Source organism: Rhopalosiphum padi, chromosome 3, assembly GCF_020882245.1.
Source record: "Rhopalosiphum padi isolate XX-2018 chromosome 3, ASM2088224v1, whole genome shotgun sequence".
Lineage (NCBI taxonomy): Eukaryota > Metazoa > Arthropoda > Insecta > Hemiptera > Aphididae > Rhopalosiphum > Rhopalosiphum padi.
In genome coordinates this window covers 32,042,656-32,050,131 of record NC_083599.1, presented here as the reverse complement: position 1 = coordinate 32,050,131, position 7,476 = coordinate 32,042,656, and the positions used below count along the sequence as shown (strand labels likewise).

Below are 7,476 nucleotides of genomic sequence, written 5' to 3'. Positions count from 1 at the left end.
ACCATCTGAAAAAATGTAGTCGGTTAAATATGTATAATAGTTGTAGGATAAAATGTCACTAATACATGCCATAATTAAAACGAAAATCTTTAAATTACAACTAGTACGGGAATACACTGAGCAATTCAGAAATGGAAATAGTCAAACAAAAACTAACACACAAACTTCATTCTTATTAGAACATTTGTGAAAGCAGTTTGCAGTTGAAACTTGAATGCTAAATGTAAAACTGCAAATAGATATGAAATTTAAATATAAAACAGATGATAAGATATAATAATTTTGATAAGACAAAAAAGATCGTACATATCTACTAGAATGTTTTGTTGGATTTGAATGTAAAATAAGTGTTTATAAAGAATACACTTGTACAATAACTTAAAATTGCTGTTTTTTTAATAGACTATGACATAACCATACCTCAAAAATAATACTGATTTGAACATAAAAATATCGAATCATTATTGAATAAAAGTACCGTAAAGCATCTATTAAAACTAGACGATTTAAATTACAATACTTTGGATTATGGTTTAATGAAAACCTAATTATGAAAAAAACGCAGAAATAATAAAAAGATTTTTAAAACTGAGGCATATTTTATGAATGAAAATTAAAAGCTCATTTTGTTTACCAATACTATATTTATATTTTTAACAAATTTCAATTGTTACACTACTATTAATTTACTATCAATTACATTTTATATTCATTACAAGTACATTGCATAAAATCATTATTATTATCAGAATCTTCAAGTCCATGATCAATGTAGGATGTTGAAACTTTCCCAAATTCCGAAAATGTTAATAAATGTCTCAGCATGCCTTGAGTGATCTACTATTATACTGCCATCTAAAAAAAAATAGTCATATAAATATGTATAATGGTTGGAGAAATTATAATAATGATGATTGATGAGCAATAAAAGATATTAAAAATCTACCAGCAATGTGTTGAATTTTAATGAAAAAAAAATATATAAAAAAAATATACTTGTACAATCACTTAAACTTGCTGATTTTTAATATGAAAAAAATATAAATTTGTAATATTTGTATAAATTATTATGTAAAACCATGTTTTATAGTGTTTATGATGTATCAGCTTCAATGCAATATATGAATGTTAATGATAGTAAATAAGAATCATTTTTACAATCTAGTAGTAAAGGTTTTAAGAAACTAACATGAGAATTGAGTGTTTTATAAGCAGTTAAAAATATGAATTTTTAATATTCGTCAAAATTATCATAGAAAATCATATTTATACTGTTTATGAAGTATCTGCTTAGATGAAATGTGTGCAAATTATAAATGGTAAATAAGAATCAATTTCTTAATATAGTGGTCCAGGTTTCAAGAGATTAACTTGAGTATTGTGTGTTTTATAAGAAGTTAAAAACATCAATATTTAATATTCGTCAAAATGATCATATAAAATCATGTTTTGTAGTGTTTATTAAGTATCTGGTTAAATGAAATGTGTGCAAGTTAATAATGGTAAATAAGAATCATTTTCTTTATATAATGGTCCAGGTTTCAAGAGATTAGGATGTGAATTGAGTGTTTTACTATCACATAAAAAAATGAAATTTTAATATTCGTCAAAATTTTCATATAAAATCATGTTTTGTAGTGTTTATGAAGTATCTGCTTAAATGAAATGTATACAATTTAATAATGGTAAATAAGAATCAATTTCTTAATATAGTGGTCCAGGTTTCAAGAGATTAACTTGAGTATTGTGTGTTTTATAAGCAGTTAAAAACATCAATATTTAATATTCGTCAAAATGATCATATAAAATCATGTTTTGTAGTGTTTATGAAGTATCTGCTTAAATGAAATGTATACAATTTAATAATGGTAAATAAGAATCAATTTCTTAATATAGTGGTCCAGGTTTCAAGAGATTAACTTGAGTATTGTGTGTTTTATAAGCAGTTAAAAACATCAATATTTAATATTCGTCAAAATGATCATATAAAATCATGTTTTGTAGTGTTTATGAAGTATCTGCTTACATAACATCTATAGAAGTTAATAATGGTAAATTAGAATCATTTTCTTTATATAATGGTCCAGGTTTCAAGAGATTAGGATGTGAATTGAGTGTTTAATTATCACTTAAAAACATGAATTTTTAATATTCGTCAAATTATCATATAAAATCATATTTATACTGTTTATGAAGTATCTGCTTAAATGAAATGTGTGCAAGTTAATAATGGTAAATTAGAATCATTTTATTTATATAATGGTCCAGGTTTCAAGAGATTAGGATGTGAATTGAGTGTTTTATTATCACTTAAAAACATGAATTTTTAATATTCGCCAAATTATCATATAAAATCATATTTATACTGTTTATGAAGTATCTGCTTAAATGAAATGTATACAATTTAATAATGGTAAATGAGAATCATTTTCTTAATATAGTGGTCTAGGTTTCAAGAGATAAGGATGTGAATTGAGTGTTTTATTATCACTAAAAAACATGAATTTTTAATATTCGTCAAAATTTTCATATAAAATCATGTTTTGTAGTGTTTATGAAGTATCTGCTTAAATTAAATGTGTGCAAGTTAATAATGGTAAATTAGAATCATTTTCTTAATATAGTGGTCAAGGTTTCAATAGATTAGGATGTGAATTGGGTGTTTTACTATCACTTAAAAACATTAATTTTTAATATTTGACAAAATTATCATATAAAATCATATTTATACTGTTTATGAAGTATCTGCTTAAATGAAATGTATACAATTTAATAATGGTAAATTACAATCATTTTCTTTATATTATGGTCCAGGTTTCAAGAGATTGGGTTGTGAATTGAGTGATTTATTATCACTTAAAAAAATGAAATATTAATATTCGACAAAATTATCATAGAAAATCATATTTATACTGTTTATGAAGTATCTGCTTAGATGAAATGTGTGCAAGTTAATAATGGTAAATTAGAATCAATTTCTTAATATAGTGGTCCAGGTTTCAAGAGATAAGGATGTGAATTGAGTGTTTTATTATCACTAAAAAACATGAATTTTTAATATTCGTCAAAATTTTCATATAAAATCATGTTTTGTAGTGTTTATGAAGTATCTGCTTAAATGAAATGTATACAAGTTAATAATGGTAAATTAGAATCAATTTCTTAATATAGTGGTCCAGGTTTCAATAGATTAACTTGAGTATTGTGTGTTTTATAAGCAGTTAAAAACATCAATATTTAATATTCGTCAAAATGATCATATAAAATCATGTTTTGTAGTGTTTATGAAGTATCTGCTTAAATAACATCTATAGAAGTTAATAATGGTAGATAAGAATCATTTTCTTTATATAAAGGTCCAGGTTTCAAGAGATTAGGATGTGAATTGAGTGTTTTATTATCACTTAAAAACATGAATTTTTAATATTCGTCAAATTATCATATAAAATCATATTTATACTGTTTATGAAGTATTTGCTTATATGAAATGTGTGCAAGTTAATAATGGTAAATTAGAATCATTTTCTTAATATAGTGGTCAAGGTTTCAATAGATTAGGATGTGAATTGGGTGTTTTACTATCACTTAAAAACATGAATTTTTAATATTCGACAAAGTTATCATATAAAATCGTATTTGTACTGTTTATGAAGTATTTGCTGAAATGAAATGTATGCTAGTTAACAATGGTAAATAAGAATCATTTTCTTAATATAGTGGTCCAGGTTTCAAGTGATTAGAATGTAAATTGAGTATTTTATTATCACTTAAAAACATTAATTTTTAATATTTGACAAAATTATCATATAAAATCATATTTATACTGTTTATGAAGTATCTGCTTAAATGAAATGTATACAATTTAATAATGGTAAATTACAATCATTTTCTTTATATTATGGTCCAGGTTTCAAGAGATTGGGATGTGAATTGAGTGATTTATTATCACTTAAAAAAATGAAATTTTAATATTCGACAAAATTATCATAGAAAATCATATTTATACTGTTTATGAAGTATCTGCTTAGATGAAATGTGTGCAAGTTAATAATGGTAAATTAGAATCAATTTCTTAATATAGTGGTCCAGGTTTCAAGAGATTAACTTGAGTATTGTGTGTTTTATAAGCAGTTAAAAACAACAATATTTAATATTCGTCAAAATGATCATATAAAATCATGTTTTGTAGTGTTTATGAAGTATCTGCTTACATAACATCTATAGAAGTTAATAATGGTAAATAAGAATCATTTTCTTTATATAATGGTCCAGGTTTCAAGAGATTAGGATGTGAATTGAGTGTTTTACTATCACATAAAAAAATGAAATTTTAATATTTGTTAAATTATCATATAAAATCATATTTATACTGTTTATGAAGTATCTTCTTTAATGAAATGTATACAATTTAATAATGGTAAATGAGAATCATTTTCTTATTATAGTGGTCTAGGTTTCAAGAGATAAGGATGTGAATTGAGTGTTTTATTATCACTAAAAAACATGAATTTTTAATATTCGTCAAAATTTTCATAGAAAATCATATTTATACTGTTTATGAAGTATCTGCTTAAATGAAATGTATACAATTTAATAATGGTAAATTAGAATCATTTTATTTATAAAATGGTCCAGGTTTCAAGAGATTAGGATGTGAATTGAGTGTTTTATTATCACTTAAAAACATGAATTTTTAATATTTGTCAAATTATCATATAAAATCATATTTATACTGTTTATGAAGTATTTGCTTATATGAAATGTGTGCAAGTTAATAATGGTAAATTAGAATCATTTTCTTAATATAGTGGTCAAGGTTTCAATAGATTAGGATGTGAATTGGGTGTTTTACTATCACTTAAAAACATGAATTTTTAATATTTGACAAAATTATCATATAAAATCATATTTATACTGTTTATGAAGTATCTGCTTAGATGAAATGTGTGCAAGTTAATAATGGTAAATTAGAATCAATTTCTTAATATAGTGGTCCAGGTTTCAAGAGATTAACTTGAGTATTGTGTGTTTTATAAGCAGTTAAAAACATCAATATTTAATATTTGTCAAAATGATCATATAAAATCATGTTTTGTAGTGTTTATGAAGTATCTGCTTACATAACATCTATAGAAGTTAATAATGGTAAATAAGAATCTTTTTCTTTATATAAAGGTCCAGGTTTCAAGAGATTAGGATGTGAATTGAGTGTTTTATTATCACTTAAAAACATGAATTTTTAATATTCGTCAAATTATCATATAAAATCATATTTATACTGTTTATGAAGTATTTGCTTATATGAAATGTGTGCAAGTTAATAATGGTAAATTAGAATCATTTTCTTAATATAGTGGTCAAGTTTTCAATAGATTAGGATGTGAATTGGGTGTTTTACTATCACTTAAAAACATGAATTTTTAATATTTGACAAAATTATCATATAAAATCATATTTATACTGTTTATGAAGTATCTGCTTAGATGAAATGTGTGCAAGTTAATAATGGTAAATTAGAATCAATTTCTTAATATAGTAGTCCAGGTTTCTAGAGATTAACTTGAGAATTGTTTGTTTTATAAACAGTTAAAAAAATGAATTTTTAATATTCGTCAAAATAATCATATAAAAACATGTTTTATAGTGTTTATAAAGCATCAGCTTAAATGAAATGTATGCAAATTATTAATTTTAAATTAGAATCATTTTCTTAATATAGTGGTCCAGGTTTCAAGAGATTAACATGAGAATTGTGTGTTTTATAAACAGTTAAAAAAATGAATTTTTAATATTCGTCAAAATTATCATATAAAATCATGTTTTATAGCATTATTGAAGTATCAGCTTAAATGAAATGTATGCTAATTATTAATTTTAAATTAGAATCATTTTCTTAATAAAGTGGTCCAGGTTTCAAGAGATTAACATGAGAATTGTGTGTTTTATAAACAGTTAAAAAAATGAATTTTTAATATTCGTCAAAATTATCATATAAAATCATGTTTTATAGCATTATTGAAGTATCAGCTTAAATGAAATGTATGCTAATTATTAATTTTAAATTAGAATCATTTTCTTAATATAGTGGTCCAGGTTTCAAGAGATTAACATGAGAATTGTGTGTTTTATAAACAGTTAAAAAAATGAATTTTTAATATTCGTCAAAATTATCATATAAAAACATGTTTTATAGTATTTATGAAGTATCAGCTTATATGATATATATGGAAGTTGGTAATGGTAACTCTTAAGAATGAAAATTACAAGTCAAAGGTGTTAACTAAAATTTTATTCAGATTATTAACAAATCTCAATTGTTTCACTGCCATTAATTTACTATCAATTATATTCAATAACCCTTACACGCACATTATATAAACCCAATATTATTAGCAGTATCTTTTAGTCCATTTTCAGCATAGGATGTTGATACTTTCTTAAGTGGTAGAAATGTGAATTCATGTTTCTGCATGCCTTGAGTGATCTGACATACGTCCATCTAAAAAAAATGTAGTAAGTTAATAATGTATAATTGTTAAAGAATAACTTGAGAATTCAGTATTTTTTAAGCAGTTAAAAATATGAATATAAAATACGAGTCAAAATAATCATATAAAAACATGTTTTATAGTGTTTATAAAGCATCAGCTTAAATGAAATGTATGCAAATTATTAATTTTAAATTAGAATCATTTTCTTAATATAGTGGTCCATGTTTCAAGAGATTAACATGAGAATTGTGTGTTTTATAAACAGTTAAAAATATGAATTTATAATAGTTGTATAAATTATTATGTAAAACCATGTTTTATAGTGTTTATGATGTATCAGCTTCAATGAAATATATGAATGTTAATGATGGTAAATAAGAATCATTTTCACAATCTAGTAGTTAAGGTTTGAAAACACCAAAATGAGAATTGAGTGTTTTATAAGCAGTTAAAAATATGAATTTATAATAGTTGTATAAATTATTATGTAAAACCATGTTTTATAGTGTTTATGATGTATCAGCTTCAATGAAATATATGAATGTTAATGATGGTAAATATGAATTATTTGCTTAATATATTGATCAGGGTTGTTTGACAATAATTTTATGTTATACTACTATTAATTGACTATCAATTACATTCTATATATTCATTTCACATACATTGCATAAAACCATTATTATTATCAGAATCTTCTAGTCCATTGTTCAATGTAGGATGTTGATACTTTCCCAAGTTGTAGGAATGTGAATTTCCGTCTCAGCATGCATCAAGTGATCTGCCGTACTACCATCTGAAAAAATGTAGTCGGTTAAATATGTATAATAGTTGTAGGATAAAATGTCACTAATACATGCCATAATTAAAACGAAAATCTTTAAATTACAACTAGTACGGGAATACACTGAGCAATTCAGAAATGGAAATAGTCAAACAAAAACTAACACACAAACTTCATTCTTATTAGAACATTTGTGAAAGC

General features: G+C 23.7%; 1 long non-coding RNA gene across 1 annotated transcript; it reads right to left on the bottom strand.

The window, feature by feature from the left end:
* Window positions 1-6,266: 6,266 nt before the first annotated feature.
* LOC132927490 (uncharacterized) lies at window positions 6,267-7,282 on the bottom strand. Its single transcript, XR_009661742.1, has 2 exons — window positions 7,157-7,282; window positions 6,267-6,499 (listed from the first exon to the last, which is right to left on the bottom strand). It is a non-coding gene; the product is annotated as an uncharacterized LOC132927490 (long non-coding RNA).
* Between the last annotated feature and the right edge of the window lie 194 nt (window positions 7,283-7,476).